This window comes from Manacus candei, unplaced genomic scaffold (genome assembly GCF_025592945.1).
Source record: "Manacus candei isolate 608988 ecotype Guabito, Panama unplaced genomic scaffold, ASM2559294v1 h1tg000035l, whole genome shotgun sequence".
NCBI lineage: Eukaryota > Metazoa > Chordata > Aves > Passeriformes > Pipridae > Manacus > Manacus candei.
This window is the reverse complement of record NW_026138083.1, coordinates 5,814,760-5,842,758: the sequence shown is the minus strand read 5'-3', so window position 1 is coordinate 5,842,758 and position 27,999 is coordinate 5,814,760. Positions and strand designations below refer to the sequence as shown.

Below are 27,999 nucleotides of genomic sequence, written 5' to 3'. Positions count from 1 at the left end.
CCTCAGGATTCAGAAACTATTGAAATCTTCATGTTTTCCTGATGGTTCCCTCCTTGCAGCCCCTCCTCACACCGACTGGATTACCTGGCAGGTTTTCTAATGTGCAAGACATGGCAGGGGGGGCTGAGGTTGTAGCTTTGAAGACCTGAAGGCCACCTGATTATGTTGAGCACACACTCTGGACAGTTTACCTGACTTTTAAGCTGCACAGGTCCATTTCCATGTGCCAGGGTTGGCCCAGTCTCCATCCATGCTCTGAGAAGGTTTTCATCTGGTCCAGAGTTGATTGCACTTTCCTGGCTTGCACACACCCATCAGCATGGGCAACCTTTGATGCCACAGCAGCCTGCAAGAGGTGTGTGAGCCCTTTTGGCAGTGTCAGCATCATCATTGAAGCCTGTGCTTGCATCACAAATTTTGCCACAGCAGTCCTACCCAAATTTTCTGCCAGCAGCTGTACAGTCCAGCTTCTCTACCGTTTCTCAAGAAGGAAGGCTCTAGGTGTGTGCCCATCCCACAGTCCCGAGGGACGGACCCTGGGAGAAGCCCTCAGGGCTGGCCTGAGGAGAACAAAGGGTCTGATCTTGAATTTAAGGGTTGTTCTACCCAGGAGACCAGTAAAGGCCAGGATTCATGCTGATTGTGCAGTGTAACAACCCCTCAGAGGGACGTGGCTCTGAATCCCTTTACTTACCCTGTTCTCTGAGGTTTATCATAAAGAAACCAGGTTACAGTTGTCTCTGCTTGAAGCCTGATGGAATAGGTTCAGAGCTCAGTTATCATGAGCTTTTCCCTGCTGAAAACTAGCAATTTTCCAGAAAACTTCACAGGACAAACCTTTTATCCCCAAAGTAATTTATAATCATTCTGAACTTCAGAGATGTTCAATTACAAAAGTCAAAGGAAAACTAGAACATGCAGACTGAGGCACAACTGCAAGGGACAGAAAAGCTGGACACTGATACTGAAACACCTCTAAATTTCAACTGCTTCTCAGCAATGTTATATTTCTGATGAGAGAAGGGAATAAAGAAGCATACAGCCACTTAGGCCTAATGAAAGCTATAGAGAGTAATTAAACTTGCATTTATCAACAAAGATAGTCAGCACAGAAATATCAGTGTCTTTTTCTCCTCAACATCTATCTGATAATAAAGGCCTTTTGGCTGTAATATTGACATTTTTATGACTATTAACTCATTGGAGACTTGTCTACACACAAATAAATGCTGCTTTAAGGGACCAAATCTTCTTTACCAAAGCCAGTGTACTGGGGCATGCTGGTCAGCTTATTTTCATCCAGAAAAATCAAATAAGCTTTCCCAGTACAAGGATCCTCTCCAGCAGCAGGACTGCTGCACTGTAATGCTGGCACTGGTGTAATCAGAGAGGTCAGAAATCAGGTAACACCACCAACACTGCTTTATCTTTACCAATTGAAAAAAAAAAAGTTAAGTAAATGCCTTTAAAAAGTTAAAGCTGCTGGGGTTAATGCATTGGGGGTTTTGAGTGTGCTTTATTGGTGTGGTGTTCTTGCACCCTGTGCCAGGGCATAAGCACAACAAGCCATGATGTTTGCCTGGAATTAATGAATATTCAGTTACGGGCAGCTTTAAGTACCAGACTGAGTTGGGACACAGCACACGGTAGTATAATTTGTTGGAATAAACTGGTCTAGTGGAGAACAATGTTTTGAAAGATTTTGAATGTTTGGGGAAAGAGCTGGCAAAGCCTGCGATGCAATTCCCATCATGAGGTAACCTATCATCAAACACTGGCTTCGAAAACAAAATCTGGCAGATTTGAAGTTTACCACATTATGTCTCCCAATCTGCTTTCGTAGCCTTTCTCTTCCTCAAATGTTGAGGCTGTGTGGAGTTTTCCATGTTACTCTGGGAAAACAGAACGTTTTGCCAATGCGCTCCTTACTTTTGGTTATTTTTAAATCTCTGCAAAAAGCTCCCACTTTCTTCTGTAGCCAGTGCCTATTGTTTATGGAAGCAGTTTCAATTTACTTTCTATAAGAAAAAAAAAATAAATTAATCTACTGCCTCGAAAGCGCTGCAAGTATCCGCATTGTTCTGCTGCATTGTTTTCCTTACAAAAAAGGAATTCCTTGGAACCACAGAGGCATTGAGTCTACTCAGCTCACTCTTTTTCAACTCCCCCCTGCTCTCAAATAGTGGCTTTCAAGCAGTGACCTTTCTTTTTCGTGGAGGCCAGCTTGTTATTGTGGGTTGGATTTCCCTGCTGATTGTTCTGCGTTTCCTCCCGCGCTGCTCTGCGGCTGCCGCTGCTCCCGGCAGGGTGACCAGAGTGACCACCCTGTGCTTGGCACACACACAGCCCTGGGTGGCTGTGGGTGACCATGGCCACTGGCAGCCTCTCCCACCTTCACATGGACGGCCAAAAAACCCACCAGCTCCTCATAAGAGCCGCAAATTATTAAAATCTGGCAGAGGAGGTCATTAACCGCCTTGTACGCGTGGTGTATAATCATTGTCTGGATGCTAAAGAATGCAAGAGCAGCTTTCTAGAACTGCTCTCAAAAAGCTTTGTCCACGAGCATCTTAGCAAGACACACATAAAAATATGAACTTTTCTAGTGAAACAGCTGATACACTTCTCTGTGGGAATAATTACTTGTCATGCCCCGCATATTCTCTTTCTTGTAACAAGCTTTTTCCTTCATATTAAAAACCTTTTGCAAGGACATGAAGAATCCATCTCTTTCCACATAGTACTTCTGCAGGACCTGAAATAGTTTGTGTCACTGAAAAAACACTGAACCCACAAGCAGAAAGCATGAGATATGTAGGAATCAGAGTGAGCCTTGAAATCAGTCAAAATCTCTAATATAATCTTTAGACAAATATCTTGGATACTCTAAGCAGAGAGGAGAAAAGTCCCCACACTCCATTCTTTTTTTGAGAAAGCAAAGTTAAGCTGTAAAATACATGTTCACTGTGCTGAAAGATCTCATCTTGATTTCTAGATGCTGCCACTGAGCCTGGCAATGAGTTCCGCCAAAAAATAAACTGGGACATCTCAAATACACTCAGCAGCAAAGCATGTGCATCTTGATTCCTTGAGGACTGCTGCAGGCCCAGGGATCTGGAGCTCTGAGGAAACAGGCTTTATTTTAGAAGCAACATGTTCTGGTGTATTCATAAGAAAATATTCTCAGAAATTCCAGTTCACCAGGAGTTTCAAAGCTGCTTGTTTCAGTCTCACTCGGGATGTAACCCAAGTGTGAAGAGACGAAGTTTCTTGTTTCTGTGTGAACTTGAAGTGCTGCTTTTCACTCAAAGCCCATCAAGACCCTACTCTCAGCTTTTGTGTACAAGGCACAATTAGTGGAATCATCTAAAGATTCATCTTATTTTGAAGTCATTTATATTTCAGGGTTCAAAGTGTGACAAAGTGTATTCTTTCACCCAAAATATTTGTGAAATTTTTCACTTCTGTTTCTTTCCCAATATTAGTTTCTGTCTGCCACTGACTGCATGAAAAACCTAAATGTCCAAATTTTGAGACATGTTTACCTATTTTTATGTCTTTTTATAAACTTCAGGTAAAGAAGGAAAAAAAAGGTGATTCTAATATAATCTTTTGTCTTGTACTTAGTTCATGGAGAGGTGTGATAGGATGCTGAGAACCTGTGCTAGTCAAACTTTGAATGCACTGCACTAACGGTATAGGTAAAGCTTTAAATAATCAGAAAAATAATAAAATAAGTGGGAACAAAAAAGAGAAAATGACCCCCTCACACACAGTGAATCCTTCAACCTTGGCAAATATCTACTGTGTTCAGAAAACGGGCTGTGAGACAGAAGGAAGGTGACAAAAAGGAGAAAAAACAACATCTGAAATTTCAAAATGTTTTCTAAAAATCGAAACAAGATGAAAATTTAAATTTAAGGGAAATATTTTGCTGCACTAAATACTTCTTATACAAAAGTCTCTATTTTGCAAGATAAATGTCTACGACACAAATGTTGGCCATCTGTAAGTGCAGCAGGGAGCTAAGGCAGCAAGATGGAAAAGGTGTTGTGGCAAATTGCCTTGCCTTCCTCTCTGGAGCACTGCATTGCAATGAGCTGGCCTGTGGCCCAAAAGCAGCAAATGCCATATTTGTGTTGTGAGAAATGTAAGGTGCTTGGCCTGGGAAAAGTGGCTTCCCAGAAGCACAGCCAGACCCCTTCTTGTGTCCACACTTGCTGTTCCAGAACCACTTCAGTAATATACTTCTCACTGCATCCCAAGTGAAAAATTTCCTCATCTCTATTTCCGCTTAGAGACAAATCACTTTTTCCTCCTTGCAAGTAATTTGGGCTACAAATACAGCAATGAATATTCTACTTAGTAGTAAAAAGGGAAATAAATATGTATGAGTGGCTTTCATGCTATTTGTGTGGGCCTGTGTGTGTGAGCTCAGGCAAACATAAACACGCAAATATATCTTGTGTCTACAGAACGTCCGTGCGAGTTCAGTGGCTCAGTTCCAGCACACCTATAGACACCCATCCTCGCCATATGAAACATGTTTAAAAAACATTTTTAAAACCCTCCGAAATCTCCAAAAACATAAAAGCACCTGCCTCACTTAGGAGCCTGCACTTGTTTTATCCAGCAGTGTTTATACTCGGAATGAACATCACACTGCTCATGTGAGACACCATTATTCTAAAGTCCTCCAAAGTTTATTCTCAACTCTCTGAAAAAGTATTAACTTCCTTCTTCAATCCCTCTTTTAACACATCTCCTCACCCTTTCATTGATTCCCCTCCCTGGAATGCTTCTATTCATCCCACTAATGAGAGGCAGATTGATTTCTATCATTTCACCTTCGGTTGCCTTATTTGATGCACTGACTGTCCAGAGGGAAGAGAGTCACCTTTTGGTGGCAGTGACAGAGAAGCTCAGTCAGAGGACACTGATTGCACTGAGACAGCTGCAATCTGAGTTGCAAGAAACTTGGGGCTATTCTGATTTACACAAATTCAACATCCTTTCACCATAATGATGAGGATTTTTTGAGAGCTAAAGCTAAATTATGAACTGATCAGAGCTTCCTGGCAACAGCGAGCTTGGTGTTTGTTTTAAAACGAATGGCTGTCTTTTCAGAATCTGAGATTATCTGCTAAGTGATTACATACCTATACACATGGTAAAAGATTAGCACCTTCCACACACACCTTCCATCAGTGTTATTCTTTCATGCCCAGTCACCTCTGCTGGTCCATTCCGAGATGTGAGCTGTGAGAAATGCAGCTGTTGAATTACAGGGAAAGTTAAGAAAGTGATTTGGAGGGCACATCTTTCCAGCAGTTCAAAGACTGTTCAAACAATTCTGTTTCTTCTGTCTCTCTCCTTTTTTTCTGGTTTTTTTTTTTTGTTTGTTTTTTTTTTTTGTTTTGTTTTTTTTTTTTTGTTTGTTTTGTTTTGTTTTATTTAGTCTTCAGTGTCTCTCTCTTTTCCCAGGAGTACATGTTAAAGGAAGTTCAACTAATCAGCAGGTTATATCCCATTTCCATGTTATTCCAGCCTTACTCAAAGAGATGATATATTTGATAGCTTTTAGCTTGGCTCTATCTCTCTGCATTTCCCACTTTTATCCACATTGCACTTATAATTTGTGATGGGAAAATCTCAAAAGATTAGAAGCTGGGCTTGGATAAGCAACTGTATGTTTGAAGTTTACTTTTCAATTTTAAGAGATCAGGGTCACTGCAAAAAGTGTCTGAATTATCTGCTTCAAATTCATGGGATTTGAATGACCAAAGACTTTGGGAAGAGGAACAAAGTCATAACTGTATTTCCAACTAACATAGTTACAGTGTCCAAAAATTAAACAGGCCAAGGTGATTTATTATTTTCAGTAGCATCAGGAGAAATGAGAGCTGAAGGCATCAGAGGATTTTTCTACCTTGGAGTAGGACTTGAATGCTATGTCCCATATAAAGCTTAAAGGCTTTACCCTTTGGATGCTCTGGCTAGAGAAGGGGCAGGGGGCAGAGCTAAATACTGTGAATGCTGTACAGAAATTAAAATGTGTGTGCTCCCCAATCAGACGAGTAACTGGAAGGCACCTCTATTATTCTCTGGGCTGCAGAGTGCACTCTTAACTCACCCTCCCTACAAGACTCTGTTATTGTTACTGTGGAAACCTTAACAGTGATTTTTCACTGACATTTGGCACTACTTTAAAATCAACTTTCCATAGAGATAGATCAACTCCAGCATTGGCCTTGACTGTATTTTCTCACTGAGAAAGCAGACAGGAGATGAAAATCAAAGTTTAATCCTGTTGCCTGCTGTAGCAAAGCACAATGCAATGCCTATCTGGGAAGTAGCATCTCCCTTTTTATTTATCTATTGTATGTCTGTGTCTGAGACAAGTACGTTCTTGCTCTGTTTCCAAGCAGAATAGCACCACAGAAAATAGTTCTGAAGACCAAAACAAATATATCTGCGTTTCTTGTAATGCTGTTCATCAGCTAAAAAAAATTATGGCTACAGAAAACAGAAAAGTCTGAGTGAAACTGGGGGGTGGCAATGAAATTTTGCTTTGTCAAAAAAATTCTCATCAGGGGCTCATGAGGGTTCCTGTGGGTTATAAACAGAAGACAAGCAGTTTACAAGGTTTTGAGCTTTATTTTTGCAGACCTGCAGAAGTCCAAGACACAAACATTTTGGGGCAGGAGTTGGGGAAACATTACTGACATTTGCCACAGGTATCTAAAGTGGAACCCAGACACTGCAGCTCTTTTGCACAAAGAAAATAATTTCTCTAGTGCAGGCACAATGGACGCTGAGCTCTTTGGAAGATCTGGCCTAAAAAAAGTGGGACAATTAAAAAAAAAATGGTTTCCTTGAATGGGTGGTATGAGGCTTGGGGAATGAATGTTTGTGGAGCACTCAGACCCTGGTATGAAAAGGTGCTGTAAAAGTTCAAAGTATTATTGTTATGGAATACTTACTCAGCAAGGCAGGGGAATATCAAAGGCTTTCTTCTCCCAGCTGGCTCGGGCTTATCTCAAGGAACTGTTGGTGGGTGGTGATTGCTCTCAGGGACTGGTGATGACAGAGGAGTGAAGGCACTAACTTTGCTTGCAGAGCTGCTCTGGGCACCCTCCTGGACCCGCCAAGGCTCCAGTTCCTCCTTGGTGCTTTTTGGTGCGCACACACACCCTGTTCCCAGAGAAAAGCCTGGAATGAAAACAGAGAGCTCTGACACCTGGCTAATGGAGGCACTCAGGCAAGGGCTTTCACTTGAAACTGGTACATTGGGAAATAATTGATACAAATTGCTTCAGACATTCAAGGCTGCTGGTTCTCCTTCCCACAGGCTATTTTTAGGCCCAATTAGGCAGATAAAATGACACCGGAATTAATTTGGGTACACTCGAATGTTTGGGTTTGCTTTTTCTTTTTTTTTAATGCTTCTCTCTAGATATGTGGCAAATATCTGAATTATAAAAGGCAGATGAAGGGGTTTTTACTTCCCTCCCTTCTCTGCTAAACAATGTTCAAGCACTGAAAGACTTGCTCGCTGCAAAACTACTTAGGGCTGATTGCTGGGGAATTTCCTCTCACCACCTTAAACCCAAAGCAAATAACAGAATATGAAATAACACATATTCTTGGCATCAGGCTGCACGAGAGCTCCCCTTGGTCTGCTGCAAAGCAAAGGCTACCAACCCACCCTTCAGAAGAAGATAAAATACAATTAACAAATTCATTGTATAAATATTTTGGGTGGGGAGATATGAATTGGCTTATCTCTATTATTGTTATCATTATTATTAGCTGCTGTTTGCTAAGACTGAGTTTTTCAAAGCCCTCTTTCACATTAAGACCAAATCCCCATGCTAAATCCCACCCCTTAATTTGATGTTGATAGCTTTTGCAAGCTACTGGGGAACACAAACAGGGAGAGAGGTACAACTGGTGAGATAGTATTATTCAGTGTTATTACAGGAATTTATGGACAAGCCATTCCCAAGCCATTTGAACGTAATTCGTACATTTGGGCTAAAGGGAGATCCATAAGTGTTCTCCAGCCAAGCCCCAGCCTGTGTAATGTTTTCTAAGATAAGCAGCTACTGCCATGGAAAAGGCAAAACCTGCCTGCTGGCCTCTGCGGTCATTGTGCTGAGATCAAACTCCTCCAAAACCTGAAAGCTTCCCGATCCTCTGGAATACACAAGTCATGAACTGCCCCTTCTGCAGCCAGGCTTGAGGGCTCAGAGGCTGGCTGGCATTTCACTCGGGTGGGTGAAACGCTGGCTGTGTCCAAGCCAAGAGGAGTTTTGCCCCTGAATTCAGTGGGGCAGCACTCTGCCTTTGTAGTAGGAGCCGATGAAAAGCTCTGCCTCATAATCACATTCCTGTGGCTTAACATGTAAGCGCACGTTGGCCGTGCGGTGGTGACGGCTCACGTGCACAGCTCTCAGCCTGCAGGACATGCCAGCCGTGCCACTGGCTTTGCCCCACAGGGGAGGAGAGGTGAAGAAGTCGGGTTTTTGCACTTGCCATGCTCGGGGCTCGTAGGATCAGCTGCCACAGCAGGTCTGATGAGCAGTGGCTTGAGCCCTCAGTAACCCCAGCATGATACCTGATGGGTTTGAAACAGCACGTGATCCTGAGACACAACCATCCTACCCCCAGGGAAATGGGTGCTTCATCTTCTGGTGTAAATACAGCACTAGTTTATAGCATTCCAAGTGGAAGTGAGAGCCAGGCCTCCCTCATTCTGATATCTTATGTCACAGTCCCAACATTTCACTGTGACACCTCATACAAGAATTTGAGTCTGACTGCAGTTTGCCTTCACATAAACCAGACTTAAGGAAGTATCTGATACTTAGGGAAAAAAACTCCAATAATCAGCAGGAATGAAGGTTTTTTTCCTGCATTATTAGTACCTTTTGTGGTATCACACATACTACTTCTCCCTTAATTTCTTTCTGAAGGCTGCATATACATGACATTTGAGTTTTTTCTCCATTGCCTCTCCTAAACATGTCTCAGCACCAGTATGGATGGTGACAGAGGAGTAATTAGTACTTCCTAATACTGAATTACAAATCTGGGGCAGAAAATATCACCAACTGCTAAAGACTGAATTGCTCCAAGATGCATTTATTTTAGACAATCCATGCTGTAACCTTATCTCAAAATACTGGGTTGTGAAAGCTACTTACAAGGACAGAAGTCCTGATCCTTTGAAAAAGTCCTTTTAAGGGTAGTTTTTACACCTAAAGACTTCATAAGGTACTTGGCTTATTTGCTTCTCTAAAAGGGTTCATAGTTGCTGTGAATTCCTGCCTCTGTGCCTACTTCCTTGCCTGACATCTAAGCACCATATTTTCCTTTATATCTCCACCAGTATTGAAACCTGCTTTGCAGTGAATCTCACCGTGCCATCTCTTTTTTCAATCCCAGTTGGTGGTGCAGAGATCCAGTAACACAAAGATCATTTGTCTGGAAAAAGAACAAAACACAATTTTTGATAACAGTATGTTTTCAATTCTTGCAGGAAACATTAGCAACATGTCTTCAGCAAGGACTCTCCCATGACGAGCCATGAGTGAAATACTGAGCTTCTAAAATAACAATTTCACAGTCTTCTCTGTGACAGAGATAATGGATTAGTCAAAAACCCTGTCTTCTAGGAGCTTCATAGCAGGACATGCCTGCAAGGTCATCTCGTGAACACTAAAAGCTGAATTTCACAGAGAAAAGTCACTTCTTCATAGTCTTTTGAGAAGCCTTTGTAAAAAGGGACAATGGAGGGGAGAAGAAAAAGGAAAAACTGCTGAGAACATCTGAAATGTTCAAAAAGAAAGTTGAGGTTTATCTGCAACAGTGTTGTGTTGACATTAGGTAATTTTCTTGACTTTTCTAGCAGAAATTACTCCAAAGGAGTAAACACTTTGCTTCAGTCTCATCTTGTAATGCCCATGAACATACCAGAGATGAAAGGTACCTGGCTGAGTTTGGGTAAAAATAGATGGGATTTTGAAAAGCGGGAAGAAATGCCTGGGAAAAGTCACCTACATATGGTCTTAATCATGCCAATGGATAACCCCCACATTACCCTTTAAAAGGTCATCTGATAAACATCAACATTGGGCTTTTCTCACAAACCCAACACCTAAAATTGCTTCAGGCTACTGTAATACGGCATGAGAAGTTAAATTAGAAGCATATATTTGGTAATAGCACCTCTGAGAGGGAGTCTTCAAAAGCCTGTGCCCCCATTAAAGGATTAGAAGTCCAGCACACATATCAGCAACTATTCTCCATCCAAAGAGAAACAGAACAGGAGACAGAAATCAGCATTTTGTTCTGATTAGCTGCTCTGATTGATGTAAATGTCTTAATTACCCTTTTTTTTTTTTTTTTTTGTGTTAAACACTGCTGCAAGCCTGCCATTGGGGGAAGTATTATAAAGAATGCCACTGTGAAGTAGCACTTTCAGGCTTTCCCCCATCTCTCGTGGGTCTGGTGGTGATCTTTCCAGAATAAAGCAATCTCCAAGGAGCCAGGGTTCAATTGTTTTCAGGAGAACCCAAAATAAGACAGACAAACTTGGAGATAAAACCATTCAAGAATAAGAATGGGGTCATTAAATATTTCTGGAAATGGGCTAATTTTGTATGAAACAATGCAAGAGATACTAAAAAAGAAGCAGGGATAATTAGACTACATTCAAAAGCACTTCCTTTTTATTTGGGCATCTTCCCTTCTGGAAGCAAATCCATCCAACTTTCCCAAGTGCCAATATTTTGAAGTAATTTGCCCCAGAGGCAAACAAGAAATAGGTCTGATTGTCCAAGAAATAAGGATGAAGGCAAAGGGCACATCCTAAGGATTGAAGACTGGATGAGAAACTGGAGGGCTTAAGGTGAAAGAAGTTCTCTGTATCAAGGTCGCTGAGGTTAGGGGGTTTTTAATGAGGGAGGAAAGTCCTAACCGTGTGTTTTTATAATTTTGGTGGGTTTTCTTCTTGCTCCTGACTCAAAAGTGGCACAAGTTCAATGCATCACTCCACTTATCTAAACAGAGGTCTGAGTTATGCCCTAGCACTTGTAGAAAAGCTAGATGGAAGTGGAAATTTGTTCCCATTTTGACAGCCTCTTGCAGCTAGTCAGAAAATTCTCTGCACGTGGGTTTTCATAGAATTTCCTATTTATTTCACTCCTGCTTCAACTCTTCAGTTCACACGTCAGGAAACACAATTTCCTCAGTGTTCTACGACTCTTGCCCAAGAACAGATGATAAAGCTCTGCTTTTACTCCTTCGGATTTCAGGATTTGTGAGGGGTAAAGGCTTAAATTCTGAACCTGTGAGCAGGGCAAGAGAGAAGAAGCCTTGCTCTCTCACAGACACAGGGGCTCTGAACTCCTAAATTATCTGTCTCTAAATTATCCTCATGGGTTTTCTCCCCTGGACTCATGAGAGCAGTAGCGTAGTTCAACTAAATTTTCTTTCCCAGCTCCCACTGAAGAGGAAACACTTGTGAGCCCCTTTCTGCCAGTGTCCCCGTGTTTAACAGGTCCTGCCCCCACAGACTCCTATCTCGAGAGCGTACAAGCAGAGCAGGCTGCTGCAGCAGCAATCCAGAAGCTGGAGCTGTCAAACCCAGTCTTATTAGACACCAAAGGGGCTAATAAAAGAATGGGTGTTTGTTGTATTTCTGGAAGGGATGGTTGCTGAAAAGCCCAGAGAGAAGGATCCCGAGACACCTCAGCTCCCGAGTTCCGATGGATGTATTTCTAGTTGATCAATCTCTGTGTCTTTGTGGCTGAAGTAACTTCCCACCTCAGGCTTCTGACAGCTGGACAAAGCAGGGTTTGAGCCGTGCCTTGCTTTAAGTAAGTGTGGAGAGATGTTTTCAGTCTGACCTTGCCAAATCAGGCCCTGGCTTGGGGTGTTCGCTGAGATCCAGGAAAGATTTTCCCACTGAGCTGCAAGTGGGAAAAAACTAATTCTATCCACAGCAATGTGATGGAGCATTGAAGTGACAAGTGTTTTGGGAGATAGGAATCTACCTTATGATCTGCAGAGCCTCTAGCTTCATAAAGCAAAAGAAAATACTTGTACATGTTGATTTGGTGGTGGTGGAGATAGTTAAAAGCTAATTATATATTATAATTTTCAGAGACAGAAGGAATATATTTAACCACACAGTGGACATGTTCATGATTACCCTTCTATATTAAAGAGAGAAGATTTAGCAAGAGCAAATATGGACATTGTTTGGGATTTTGTTCCTAAGTTCACATATTTTGTTAAAGCTCATCAGATAATGAGATGTAAAAGCACACAGACAGATATAACAGGGAGCAGCAGAACAGCACAGAAGCAATGAACAGAATATAAATCCACAATCCCAGACAGCAAAAGCAAATGTTCCACATTCAAACACTTCCATGTTTTTTCCCCTTCTACTTGTCTTCTCCTGTTCTTAAAACAATTAAAAAAGCAATTCAAATCAATAGCAAAACTCCATTCAGGATTTTACCCAGGATTTCCATGCCATACAATAGTTCTCCTCCTTCACTTGCTGCCCTGCTTCTTCCCTCTAGTCAGAGTCATTGCTGTGCTATGCAATTATAATGTCATTGGGCTTTGCAAGATCACTTTTGAGACCTAGGGCTGTTTTATTTCACATATTGCTTTGAGTATTTTTACTATCATCATCAGTGGTGTCCTGGGAAAATATTTTGCATGAGTATGTCACATTAATGGTAAATACAGTAGCTGATACTTCATAGAGACAACAATGAAGTTGTTCACATATTGCAGAGAATTTCTGTTCTGCCTCAAAATATCAACTCTTCCATAATTTTAACAACAACAACAATAAGAATAATCACAATAATCAGGTCCTTTCTCCATAGGAGTGGGAAAGGTGTAGATGACAGCAAAACATGCTTCAAGGTTTGCTCTTGAACCCTCTTTTCACCTGGCCATAGTTAATGTATGCAGTGGGCAAGCAGGCACCTCACCTTATCCTGGAACTGCTTGGTACCAGTCTGGCTCCACATTTCTGTATTTTTCAGTAGTGCTCAATCAGGCACAATTGCAAAGACAAGCCTGGAATGAGCAAGCGAAAAATGAGTTGTCAAATATTGCATTTAGAGGATTTAGCAAAGTGTATAAATAAGTTATGGCATCGATATCCAGACAGATTGCTCAGCCAGGGGACTGGAAATGGAAAAAGAAAAGTCTATTGATCAAATAAATTAATTTTTGAATCTAAAAGTGGTTTTAATAGATTAAAAGCCCCTTACACTGAATCCAAGTTTACTCCCCTAGGCAAAACTTCAGCTTACACATATGCTGAAACTTCTCCACCTCAGCCAGTCAAGCCTTGCTGTTTTACACAGGGGGAAGCTGTGACCTTGATTTCAACAGCCACGTCGTGTGTCAAAGGCCAGGAATCCCGGATTATCTCACAGAAGTCAGTTCCCAAACTCCTTACTGGCATATTAAACAGCGACATGTTCAAACAAAACAGTGCAAGGGAAAAGCAAAACTAACTCCTGTTGGTTGAGCACACCCTTAGATGTGTCCCTACCAGCTCCTGTGAGCAGCCTTTTCCGACGAAATCCTCCTTTGGCTCCCGGAGAATTGGATATTTCGTACTGATATAAGAAACCTGCTCCCACAGACAGCATTTATTTGCCAGATTTCCATTAAGAGAGCAAGGATCAGCAGCTGTTATTGGGACTTCTCAGTGCAGCAGATAACTGAGAATAATGTTCAGTAGCTGCAAATGTGGGATCAGAAGATGCGGGTCCCACGTCGGGGTCTGTTGTTGATGTCCTGCACATCAGGCAGGTCATTTCATGCCTCAGTATAACTCAGAAAATGATACTGAACTCCTTTGTAAAGTGCTTTGAGATTCACTGTGAGAAAAAGGTCTCTAACCCCCCAAAATATTTCATGAATGACTGACTGTAGGGATGATAACACATGAAATGTGTCACAAAAAGCCATTTAAAAGAATTGCAAGTTAACAAAACATCAGTGAACTGGAAGCTCCATTCTCATTGTTTTCCCTCTCATCTAAAAAAACATCTAAGATGGCTTTTTGAAGTCTGGACAAGTGAAAATGGGATTACTAATTGCATCTCACTCATTTCTAGCTGGAAAGATTAATCACAGGGAACCAGATGGGGTTTTCTTTTGGCCCTTGACTGACTTATCCTAAGTGGCCAGAGACATTAGTAAGATGTATCAAGGGGAATCGCTCAGCAAAAACAGTTCTGTCTGAAGCAGAAAAGTAAAAATTAGTCCTTTGCTCCTTCTGAGCTTGATTCTTTTGCTCATTCACTACTTTCCAACCTGCAGCAGGTTGACCCTGAATCCACTGTGCTGCTTTTGATTCCTTCTGGAGCCACTTTTCCTACCTGATGACTTAAGTCTCAGGAGTGGGTTTGTCCAGTTGCTCAGACCTTAGGTGGGAGAGAAGGTGACTTGAAGGGGATTCTCCACAGCCTTGAGTTATTCCAATAAGCACACAAAGCCTGACTGCTCTCCATCACAGATCTCTGTGTAATTTGGCTGTGTGGAGGGTGGCTTTCAGCGTGCTTTTACATGTGGTTTGGCCATGTTGGGTCTGTTTCACAGCTTGCTTTTACATGTGGTTTGGCCGCAGCGAGGCTGATTTACTGTGAGTTTTTACATGGGGCTGGGCTATGCTAATACTAAGGGCTGCATGTTTGGGATTTTACTATCCCTTGTACTAAGACAGTGCAGGTCATAATAGTGGAGAACAATTCAGATAAAGTGAGAAGTCAAAACCAGCCTGGCACTGTTCCCTGCAGCACCATAATAAAAGTGCTCAAGCAGTATTATGGCCCAGCTTCCTCCATCACGCGCAGAGTGCTGCTGCCTCGACTCCTGATCTGAAGACGTGTGTTTTCTGTTTCAGATGCAGGGGATTAGATATAAATCCTCCCCTCCATTTCAGAGGTGGGATCCAAATGGCTTCCAGCCACGTCAGCTGCTCTACCTTTGTGTGGGTTTAACGCATAGTCAATAACATGTTACATAAAGAATGTGAATTATTAAACCTTCTCTTAAGCAGCCCAAGTCACCAAATGCAGCTATCTACAACCAATATTTCTCCAGGCAGTTTCAGCTGCACATATATTTTAAAGTGACAAAACTCACATGAGAAGTACTATTTTTCCCAGTTAGACCATAACAGTCTCACAGAAATCATTATTGCCAACCCACACAGAGCACACTGGCAAACTTTAATGACTAACTCTGACCTGTAAACATGGAAGTGTTATTTTGATGCAAAGATTCAGGCATGTCTTTTGTCTAACATGAACTCCTTTTGAAATTTTGTCTACCCCTGCTAACAGTAAGAACTTTTGTCTATATAACAATAATAATAATAATAATAATAATAATAATAATTCATTTCAGAGAAACAGAATTATTCACTAATTTTTCAGTCTGACTCTTCTCTCCCCTGTACATCCCTGGTTTTCATTGCCTGGATCAAGATTCCCATTACCTGCAATTTTCTTGTTTTATGCTTCAAATGCAAGATGGAACAAAAGCCTTCCAGATTTCCCATCACATAACTCCCAGTACTGTTCTAATTTTGATTTTCCTTCCTTTTATGTGCAGTAACTTAGATTTACATGTACACAGGTTTTATATCAATTGTCTCATAGCTTGTCTTTACTTTTCCCTGTCAGGTCTCAGAGGAGATAAGGCTGGGAAGGAAAGTAAAGGGGGAATTACAGTTATAGTGAATTCTCTTCCAAGAATCCACCTAGAGAGACAGATATAATTTCCAGATGCTGTTGTAGGACTTAGCAACTTAACAGGGCATAAGGTGTCACTTAAAACTTTTAATTGCATACCAGGGGCTGAGCTGCAAAAAGAGACCAACAAGCAGAATATAGTAAAAAAGTACAGTAAATGCTACTCAATGTGCAAGTTGTCTAGAAAAAAACATGCTCAGCAGAGGAGTTAGGAAAGGCAGAACAAACCCTTTCACCTTTGCTCAGTTCTTGAAGCAGAAAAGACAAATCTTTTCTCTGTGCAAATGCAAAGGAATTACTCCACACATTGATGCTTTGATACAAAGAGAGCATTTGATATTAACAATTTTTAAATGCTCTCCTGCATTTGCTCTTTGTAAATGCTGCTTGTTGGTAAAAGTGTTCTGCCTCCAGTCCCACTGCTCTGCCCTGGGTGAGAGCTGCATCTTTCAAAACAGTTGTGTGACTGAGCACAGAGTCTTCTGGATGTCACTGTGTTTTACCTCTTGTATTTTCCTTCAGCACAGCAAGTTCTCAAGTACCTCCCTTTCCTGAGTTCAGAGTCGGTTTGCAGAATTTCCTCTCCCAGAACTGGAAGACAGATTAAAAAAAATAAGTTTAGAGGAGGGTCTTGTTTTGTTGTTGTTTATTGTTTTCTGGCTTTGGGGTCTTTTAAAAACTTTATTTCTGAATTCCATGGAATAAAAGTTTTGGTGATCTAAATACGTCTCTTTTGGTTTCAGAACTCAGACATTTTGTTTCAGTTAGGATTTATAGAATGATTTACAATTTCAGTTCATTTTTCGTAAGCAGATGCAAAAAGAACTTGTAATAGAAAGCATTTATTGGAATTATGACATGCCCTTAGTAGATGAGATGCACTTTAGATCGCTTTTCTTTCCAATTTTTTTTTTTTTTTCAGTAGAGTTCATGACTTACTGTGCAATGAGGGGACACTGGAATTTAACAACTTTAGCCATGTTTCATTTATCTTTCTAATCATGCTGTAAACAGCCTGTATGAAGTCATCCAGGTCATCACATGCACTCATAAAACACAGCAAGCAACACTGGCAAGGGAACCTGCACAGTCCTCTCAGACCAAATTCCTGTTTAAGCCTCTGAAGATAAGAGTCAAATTAAGCTGTTTCTTCTGTTAAAAAACGGCACCAGTGGAAGTAGGAAGGCTCAGTATCATTTGAGGGCTCAAACTCTGAGCTAATGCTTTTCAAACCCTTCCACATGTTGGCTGAAATAAACTCAGGGGGTTTTTAACCACTGTTATCATATCAGTTTATGTCAGAGAGTCCAACATCTGAAGTGCAAAGATTCGTTTTTAAATTAACCACATTTTGCATGTATTTGATCTGAAATTTTTACTGCCACTCAGCATTCCATTTATTGGATCCCTCCGGAGACGGACTTGGAAGTTTTAAGGTTTCAAAATCAATCATTTTGGAGTTTTCTCCCAAAACTTAAAACTTCTCACTTTCAGGTTTCCCTTCCAAAAAAAGGAAGGCTAGGGGCCTTTTTAATTTGTTTTGGAGCAAAATTTATGGTTTTTCACTCAAAGCATCATTCCCACCTACACTTGCAGGAAAAAGGGCTGGTTACAAGCCTGGGATACAGTTGGAAGAGCTGCCAAAAACAGAAGCGAGGTTTCTTCAGCTTTGCACCTTTTGTGGATTCTGGTGTTTCCCCTGGAGGTTCTCAGAGATAAAGAATCTCTGCAGGCTCCCACAGGGCAGAAGACATTTTCAAACTCAGTAGGTTATGATCATACCCACAGTATGTCTCTATCTATTAGCAGCAGCACCAGCAATATTTCTGTTACCAGCAGCACCAGACAGCAAGAGGATGGGCTATGCACAGAATAATAACCATAAATTATATTTATATATCATTTATAAATATATTTATATATGAGAAAAATTATAAATGCCCTGCAGGCACAGAGCACCAACAGCTTTTCCCTCGGGAAGTCAGTGCTGAGCTTTGCTCTCCCAAGGTTTGTTCCCATCATTCCTGATGGCCTGTGCTGGAATGACATCTTTTGTGACAAAGCCAGCTGGAGCTGCCTGAATTATTTCTTCAAGTTATTCCTTCTGCCAGCCCTCTTTCCCATCACAATACCACCTGCGTAGTTGCATTGGCAGCTGCTGGGAAAGTGCTGCACTCGTTGACCGCCAACATTCCTGCTGAGGGCAGATATTGGCAAAGAAAGATTGGCAGGTTGTGCTGATTCCAATATCTACTGTGAGCAGAAACCTCTGCTGAATTGCTCAGGCAGTGCTGAAACACAGAGATGCTTCCAGACATCTCCAGGGAAGGTAAGATGAAGAAAGTTTTGAGGATATTGTAATGAAGAATAATGTTCTCCTTTTACTAGAAGTTCTTCTTGTCTTCCTTTTTAATTTTTTGAACAGGGTAGTTGAATGACCACTGAAAAAATACCTCTTCCACTTCAGTGCACTGTTAAAGACCCCAGGCTGGTGTCAGGGTTCTGCCATTCCATATCTTTGCTAGCAAAGGATGCAGGAAATGAGGGTACCACAGGCGATGCTGAATGTCTCAACACAAGGAAAGGAAAAAGAAGAGGAGAATGAAGAGCAAACTGCATGTAGGTAGAGTTTCAGAGGCATGCAGCAACCCTAGAAGAATGGATACCACCAGCCCCTGAGAGTAATATATGAAGATAATGCCTTTTCCACCCACTGCTGTGATTAAGGAAGGCTCTGTGGGACACTCAGGCTAAACTGGCTGCCATGGCATTTCTCCAGGCAGCCGCTGCTCCACAAATAACAAATCCTGTCCCGTCAGGGTAAGCCAATTATGGAAGTTTGACAGAGGTATAAAAAGAGTATGCTTTTCTCTCCTTGTACCCAAACAACCCTTCTGCTGAACACAACATCTCTACATGTTCATGTACAAATATATATTGCTGTTAATAGAACATATCACTGAATTTCAGTTACCAAACATCCATGGCATCAGAAGGACAGTTAAGCATGATCTGCACTGATCACTCAACATGCTCTGAAGATACTGAGTTCCAGGAGCTCAGAAAATAAAAGAGGCACCACATCAGTAAATGAAGTCAAACTTTTTCCTGCTATTTTTCTACTCATGGATGACTCCTGACTCAGTGTTCATTCTTAAGCGCTAAACTCTTCTCTGGACCCTGCTGGTTGATGACTTTGAAGAACTCTGCCTTCCCTTGCTGTTCCTTTGCCTACAGAACTTGAATTTTGTCCCAAGGCTACTTCTCAGGTTGAAATTAAGGTGTTCACACTTCTCAGAATTGTTTCAGAGTGAAGAAGGCATTGAGAGGGGATGCCTCTGCCTATAGGGTGATTAGCGCAGAGAGGTTCCTAAATTATAATCAGGAGAAGAAAGAGTTTGCCATTAAATAATGTAATGCATAAGTAATGAAATGGAGGAAGGAATCAAGGTAGGAGACGCGATTTCTGGAGATTCCAGAATAATAATTCATTCATTACTGGGGATAAGCCACACCGAAGGTGCCCAGAGATGTAAATTTTGACTAATGTTTTTAAAGCTCCCCAGAAAGGATATAGGCAACCATCTTCATTTGTATTGAAGAAATAGGGACTCAGGAGCCACAGGGTTGTGAGGACTGAGCAGGATCCAAGCTGTTACATTATAAATGCCAAAAAAAAAAAGGTTACTGATCTAGAGACAGTCACAGGCTGCCCTTTCCCCTGTTACTTTTGGGCTCATGAGCACTACAAACTAGCAGTTAATGGAATTGCCACTCAAGACTGCAAACCTAGAGAGCCTGCAATGTGCCACTGGTCAGAATTTCCAAATGAAATTATGTACCCTGGCTTTATAATCAAAGAAATTTCACAGGCTCCAGGCTCTCTTGCAGTGCACAAGAAAATCCCACTTACCAAATTTGCCTGCCAACCACCCTGTTTCTGGAACTGGGGTATTATTTAGTTGAACAATTACAGAGTGATTTCAGTGTTCCTGAGATAAAAATCAACTAGAAATAAATTCTTTGTTTCTCCTGTTTTCCTCCCTCTATAAGTTTTCTCTTTTCCTCTGATTTTTAACAGCAGTCATTACTCTATTACAAATCTTTTTCATCAGCACTTAAACCTCAGCACTGCAATCTGAACAGGCCACAATCTACAGTGAGAAAACCTCACATATGCAGAAGCACTGGGACCTTCCTAATCCATCTGGAAAACTCCTGAGGCAAAGGAAACAGGGAAAAACTAGGTAAAAAGACTGTCTACAGCAGTACATCCCATTGGAAAGTTCAGGTTTCACATCTGCCTTGGTTGATGTGCAATAACAACAATTCAACAGTTTGCCATCCTCTGTCTTATCCAGTTGCTTGTGTTAGAAATGTAACAGCATTAATAGAGAGTTTATTTGACTGCTGGAGAAAACATCTTTCCCAGGAGTTACACTGGTGAACATTCAAATGAGAACTCTGGAGGCAGCCCACGTTTGAGGCAAAGAGAAAAATGTAAGTGCTTTAAATCAAAGCACAGAATGGCTTTGCTTTGATTTAAAATTCACATGTAAATAGATTTTTAATTCGTGAAAGCCCCAGACAAGATGCAACATGACCCTCCACAAAATTGTTCCTGAGCTTCAGTGGTGAAGTCCTGATTATGATGGTTCCCATGTTGCATCCAATTTCAGTACAATTTTTAGTGTGGTCTTCCAACAAAAATCATCATCTCAGCATGTTATCCTGGAAATATAGCTGAATAAATCACAGTCTGAATTGAGATTAAAGAGGGGGAAAGGGAAAACTTCTCACCCAGATGTAACCAGTAGCCCTTGAAAATGAAATATTCTCACTAAAATCCCACCAAGTTTACTCCTGTGGGCAGACTGCATTGAGTCTTGTAGGTTAAAAAATCATTGTTTCAATTAAGACAAATTGTTGCACCAAATTTGATTTAAATTCTGAAGAGCTAAAGAAAGTGGGGGGATTTGATTAACCATATAACAAAAGAGTAGATTTCTCAGTTGGATTTCCTACCTTCCTCACTCCTCACCAATATAGTCCTAATATATCATCCCCACCTACTGCTTAGATTTCATTTCAATCATTAATCAGTTTAATCATTAATTGGTTGTTAATCATGCACATAATCTCTATATGGGGACAGAAAACCATCTTCTGAAACATTTTGGGCTTTACTGTGGCCTTGGAGAAGTGATTTTTCCCCCCCCTCACAGGAAGAAGGAGAGTCTAAGTAGTTTTTTCTGTCATCGTGGAAGTGAATAATTGCATAAAGGTCTAAAATTTACTCTTTTAGCCATATTTAAATAAAAAAGAGCGTGGAACTTTCTGGGCACTCTCATCCATCCATTCCTCATTTCAGCCCATAGGCACCTACAAAATCAAGGGTTGAGCATGAGATATATTCATCTACATTAGTGGTAGTTTATTATTATTTTTAGAATCACTGCTAAGAGCCGGTTCCAAATTCTTAAAGTCCAAAAGTCTTTCTCTTAGTTATGCTGTGCTGGAACTACAGCCTTCAATAACAAGAGGCTTGGTGTGTCTGACCAAAAATAGGGAAGGATGGCAAATGGTTTGGATGAAAATGGTCTGGGTGAGGGGGGAAAAGCAAAGACAAGCAAGGACAGGTAAACTGCCAGCTCTTACCACAGGAAAAAAAAAAGTCCCTTAAAAGATCCTTGGAAATTTTAGCCCCTGAACCACTGTTGAGTCCAGGCTGTCAAAAAGATTCACAGTACACCCCAGATTGTGTATAACAGTCCCAAACTGGGCCTATTAACTTGGATCCAGAGCCAACAGCAGAGGCCGGGATATGTAGGTGGCCTGTTTTCATGGAAATGTTTTCCTCACTGCTGCAACCTTAGCAGCCTGTTCTTGAGTCAGATAGAAAGAAATATCCTACCCTCCATGACCCATCCAGTCTCCTGGATGGAATTGTCCTTGCTGGCATATTCCTTGCTGCCCACCTGCCTTGACTTCTAAAATAACCGTCCACTTCCTCCAAGCTCCAGTGTGGAATTCTCCAGAACCATGTGAATCTAAGTCAAACACTCAATGGGAGACAATTTTGCTGACTATAGTGAACTTTTATAGCATCAGAAACAACTCAGGTTAATGTTTTTTTTTCCCCCTCCCTCCTTGGACATGAGCCATTTCAGAACTTGTATCTGAATATTTGGTTCTCATGTATATTTATTTACTTAGGAGTGGCATTCCTATTTTTATAGCTTTGAGTTTTTAACTTTTTTGTTAGCAGCATTAACAAGGTTTACAGCATATAAAGTGCGCTGTGGCATTTAAAAAATGTTGGCCTAATGTAACACCAGCTTTTTTTTATATACGTGTTCAATGGCAAACTCCTACTGACAGGCAGAATGCATTTCTATGTCTGGGCAAGTTTATAGATGGTGTTCCCACCTCTGGGCCACAAGGTCACAAATTTGTTTCTGATTCTATTAAAGAAACACTCAACAATGGTAAGTTTGTGTGCTTCTTTCCTTTTTTTTTTTCCCTTTTTTTTTTTTTTAATGAGAGGGGACTGTTTTATGTGATCCACGATCTTAAAGATACTCCAAGGAATCTCTGTTGAATGCTGGGCTTTTTCACCCCCATGCCCTGATCAAATAAGACTGGCTGCAGATTTGGGAAGCTCTGTCTGTTAGCAGTTAGGGAAAGCAGATTTCAGGGAAGTCTGACATGACTGAAAAAAGAACAGGCAAAGCCTCTGTCATCTATCCGTGTGTCTACCCTGCTTTCAGTGGGATTTCATCTCAGTGGGATTTGCCTCTGCAGCACAAGGATGTGCAGGAGTTACAGAATCACAATACCTATTGTCTGTTCCTCAGCAGATCCTCTGTGCGACTCCAAGGACCTCACCCAAAAGCTTTGCTGCTTGGCCCTCCACCTGTGGGATGGAAGGAACAATATTTCTCCCTTCCCTGCCTTTACCTCTTCTGCAAGATTATACAGGCAAGGCATTGACAGATCAAGGTACCAGCCTCCGAGAAGGCCTTTGCACCACATACATTACTAAGGATATTTGCTGAACGCATGGCAAGAACAGACAGAAACGTGGATCAGAGATGGCTGCTATTGGCCTATGAAACACCAGCCTTATTTTTTCTTGGAATTAAATTAGGTGTGTTCTCCTTTAGGCCGTGTGATGGCTCCAGCTGCAGCTTCCTCACCCTGAGTGTTTACTGCCTGACACCCGGCCTCATTTAGCGGGAGAGGAGGCAGCCCGGCCTCAGTGATCACCCACCCCAAATTCCTTCATGCTGGAACGTGCCGTGCTCTGGGACTTTGTGGCAACAAACCTACAAACTTTTGGCTTGACAACTGAGCCGGGGCCAGCAGAAAGATTGAGCTGCTGGGGTGAAATTAAGAGCATGGGAGAGAGAAAAAAAATGCTGGTGCATTTGAAAGAGGGAGGATAAGCTCCCATGTCTGCTGAACGAATTCCAGCATCATCTATTACTGTCCAGAAGGCAATCAGGAAAAAGCAGAAGGGCAAGAAGCACAGCCTTTTTTGTGGGATGCTTTGGCTTGTTGTGGTTAGGAGGATCAAGGCTAGGTATCACATGCCTCCACTGAAGGGAGATCGCCTGGAATAAAGCGAGGAGCCAGAATTCCTAGGCTAGGAAAAAGGCTGATCATGTAGAAACAGAGCACAGGAAAGAGAATTTGGCTGCAGTGTCTGACTGGAGGACTTTTAGCTACATGAGAGGACTCCAGGTCTATTCTTTCTCTAATTTCTTTCTCTAATTTCCTTATGCCCCTAAGGAAGCTTTTGGTGGAAATTTGCTTCCATTTATGGGAGGACTGGAAGAATGAGGGCCAGGCTGTGGCTGAGCATCTGGCAATCAGAAAGAGGGTTCAAAGGAGAGGAAACTGCTCAAGCAGAATCTGAAAGTGCTATTCTGCACTGAAAATTGACCCCTGCAAGTGTCAGACTGCCACTGCTGGTCATTACAAATGGGTATTTTTGCAAAGTGACAGTTCAGAAAACTCTCTGAGGTTTGGATCTGGTAACACGACTTTGCTCTCTGAAAATCATCATCACCACACAGATTCTTGTGGCCCAAAACTGATCTTTTGTGCAATATCACCTGCTTCACATTCTCTCCTCCAGGATAATTCTGAGTCTGGCTATTTAAAGGCAATATGACAACAACACATAACACATAATGTTCACTATCGCTGAACATCTTTTCCCAAAAGAGACATTGCTTCCTAACAGTTATTTCTGGTTTTCTATGCTAGATTTGGTCACCTCAAAGATAATGGTTTATGATCACCATGCAAAACCTTTACTAAAACAGTTTGCAAGTTGTTTTGCCCCTCCTGAGTGTGGAAAGTTTTCTTCTGGCTTTGAAGAAATTGGTAGTTTTCTTAGGTTTTTAAAATTCCCACAGAAATTCCTTTAAAATAAAAATCTACAGGTAGGGAGCAGGTATGTATCTCCCAAAATGCACAGGCAGTTCTCCACCAGAGCAAATAATCTACCTCACTTACTGTGCTCTCTATTCATTGGGTTATTGATACAAACCACTCAGGCAGTTTATAGTTTTGTGAGAAAAGCAAAGAGTAGGTTTAATGTGTTTGTATATTTGTCAGAAAAGAGTCCAAAACAGCCAGAGTGGCTTGTCCATGAGAGACATGATTAATAAACAAGCAAAGGTCAGTTGTGTTGCCCCATGTGCTGGCTTGCTGCTCTGGATATTTTGATTGTTCTGGGAACACTGGTGAAATATATCCAAGGTAACGGGGAGTTTTGACTTTTTATATTATTTGTTGGCATCATGATGCCAATATCTATATTTTCTATATAGAAAAATAGCAGATATTCACCTCTGATGCTTATTCCCACCTACAAGACCTTCTTGGGAGATAGTTTTCTGTAGACCCTCTGTCCCATTAGGCATATAGAACAAAACATTTCCAAGCACTGTGACTCTCATGTTTCTACTGAGGAGTTTCCCCTCCTGCAATGTTCTGCATACATGAACTCAGTGCTAAAACAAAATACTGCAACTCATTTTGCTCAGCAGTATTCCCTACAAAGCACTATTTATGTGGCAGTGCCAGAAGAGTTTGTTCCTGGGAGAGAAGGATGAGTACCAGGGCTACTGTGCACATCTGGTTTGGTTTGGATCCATCAGCATCCACAACACACACTGCAAACACCACAGAAGTGGCTGTTCTGAAGTACAGTATCAGATCTTGAGTGTGCACTAAACTAGATCCTTGATGGGAATAAATCAAAGTAACTACACTGAAATCAATCCAGCTGCTGCTCTTTGCACATGTGTTAAATCTGGTGTGAGGCTGCCAAGCACCACAACCACCACTCCAATGTCTTATAACCAGCCATGAACATGCTACAATACTCTTCCAGTAGCCATCCCCTGCCCTGTGCTTTGAGGGGTTCTCTCCCTTCCCTCTGCCCTTCTTTCCCTCCCTTCTTCCCCCCAGAACTGGCATCATTCAGCATTTTGGCCAGGAGACCAATTCTCCAAACTGAAAACATCAAAGCATATCTCTGGTTAGATCTCATCCCAACCCTCCGAGCCTGTTGACTTGGAAAGTGAATAACTAATAAGGCAGCATGCCATTGTTTTCTGTTTATTATAATGGAAATAATTTGTTGGCTCCAAGTCAGGCACTGATTGTTCCTTTGATATCAATGCCAGGAAGCAAAATAAAATGGATTTTTAAAAATCACCTTTCACAGAGAGTGCCACAGGCATTTGAAAGATGAGACTTTTTCCATGTCAAAGGCTCCACCAGAAGTGCCAAATACACAAGAAGAAAAATTCAAATCCTTAACTATTAAAAAACAACAACAAAAAAAAGAGCACAAGAGAGAATGTGAGAGAAGGATTGCCTGGGCAGCAGGATTGCCTGGGTGAGCTGGCATGTCACAGGTGTCTTGTGAGTGTTCATGAGGGTGCAGCAGAGCTGGCTCCATGGTGAGGAGCACTTCCTGAAGAATATGGAACACATCCTTTGCATTTTTTCCCCCTCAAAAAAAAGCACAGGTGGGCTGGATGAATTGCTCTGTCTGCCTGGCAGCTCTTAAACTAATAATGAGAGACTTTAGGAGCCAAAAAGATGAGGGGGTGCTTTGCCTCAAAACTTGACCCACTCATAAATCCTGCTTGTGTGTTTCTTTCATGGTTTTGGGAGTTTTTACTAAAGCTACACAGAGTGGCAATTTCATTGCACTTCCAGTGCCTTCTTTTCCCATGGAATTTTAGGCGCAGGCTTTCTTTCCACTGTTCTAATTTCTGTCAGAGTGCTACCACCCCTAGCTAACACGGGGATATGTTGGGCATTGCCACCTCTGTAACAGGCACAGAGAGGAGCTTCCTCATCGGGGTTTACAGCTGGATGCAGATCTTAGGCAATCCAGAGCACAGGGGTGTTTGGTTTTCATGACGTGCTGCAGTTTGATTTGGCTCGGAGCGGAGGATAGAGCAGAGTGCCAGATTCAGATCTCAGGCCAAACTTGGATTTCGTATTTCAGCTACCAAACTTCATCATGGTTTGGCAAAGCCGTGCTCTCACCTGCTCACGCCATGTGGGGAACACCTGTGATTTGCTGGAAAGGAGGTTGCTCATGCCGTGAGAAATTCCCTGTTGGAAAGCCGGATGATGAGAGCCTGTTTCAGCTGACCCCGTGCACAGGGAGTGCAGGACCAGTGGAACATGCTTAGGTCTTCAACTGCAAAGGCGAAAAAACAACAGTGTAAAGAAAACTGTCAGGAGCAGAGAGACTTTTCATGCCTTTTGTTGGTGTCACGACTCTTGGAACCAGTGTGACCTTTTTATTTCTAACACTGGGATTCAGAAGCACAGGAGCAGCACGACCTGAGAGTAGCCCGGGAGAACTACAGAACTAAATAACTTTCTACAAGAGTCTGCTCTTGAAAGAATCTGCCATACTGCCTCTAGCTACAGTTCTTGGATATCATTTTCTGAAGAACAAGCTGGAAGACCTCTTTTTCCAAAAATCAAACTTTGCTTAAATGGCAAAAGATCTGTGCATGACCTGCTAAATATTAAAGCCCTGTCTGAAACAGATTTTAGGCCTATACTTGGCTCTAAGTGCATCCTTATTCTGCAAAGTCTTTAGGCAGGTGATTAACTCCAAGGCTGTAGCTATGTCCCACAAAATAGGGCAATGTAATTGGGACCTCATGAAGTGCTTATGACATAGGTGCTTTTCTGAACTGAAAGGTTTGAAGGGTTCCCACCAAAGTGCCCCGGGATTAAGTAAAGACTTTCCATTGGCTTCAGCCAGCTCTTAATTTTTATACTTATTACTGGCTTATAATGGGATATTTAGAGGGGAAAAGGAAGGACCTTTTTCTCCGGATAATACCATCTACTCTAAATTACTTCTGAAAATTCAGGGTGTGATTACTGACCTGTAAGTACTTTATGATCACACTTTGGTTTGAACTTTTATGAGTGTATGTAGGTTTACTAACTCTACCACTGCCCAGTAATTTATTTCCCAGGTGGGCTACGAAAGTCATCTGGAAGAAGGAAAACAGTGTCTAAGGGCTTGCTGTGCAAATGGATGATTGTGCTAGCTGGATTTGTGTGTTTGGAAACAGTTTTCAGAGGAGAGGTAGAATTTGGTTTTGTAATGAAATCTAGAAAAGTAACATTTTATTTTATTTTTTTTAAAACTCAAAAGCAGCATTTCAAATTCTTGCTTATTTTATTAAAAGACTCACAGTGACTATCTGCTGCTCTTAGGAGTGGACAGAAACTGGGTTCAAAGACAGCAACAAGCTACTCAGACCCCAAAAGCTGCTGTGACAAAGGTGTGACACAGCTCTGAATGACTCAACAGGGCCTTTGCAACCCTGTCACCCCTTCCTGGGGCATCCCTCTTTCCCCAGAAGACAACCAACCTCGGGGGATTTGCACAAACTTTCACACATGACTCCAAGGGCAGCACAAAAGCCCCAGGGGCCCAAAGGCATCTTCTTTGTTCTCAGTTTCTGCCCCTTTGCTGGTGGGAAAGACTGAACCACAGTGCTCACCTGAGGCCAAGGCAGATGCTGTGAGACTCAGCAGGTTGACTCTTTTGTGCTGTTTGGATCCCAAAGCACTGTGGTTTGGCTGACAGTAACCTGGGAATCGCTTGCTGGATGTCGATCTGTCC

General features: G+C 41.8%; 1 long non-coding RNA gene across 1 annotated transcript; it reads right to left on the bottom strand.

Annotated features, from left to right (window-relative positions):
* Positions 1-4,853: 4,853 nt before the first annotated feature.
* LOC127473243 (uncharacterized) lies at positions 4,854-27,999 on the bottom strand. The gene is made up of 7 exons (XR_007905327.1): positions 27,878-27,999; positions 26,388-26,544; positions 16,310-16,397; positions 13,023-13,110; positions 9,425-9,489; positions 6,984-7,212; positions 4,854-5,274 (listed from the first exon to the last, which is right to left on the bottom strand). It is a non-coding gene; the product is annotated as an uncharacterized LOC127473243 (long non-coding RNA).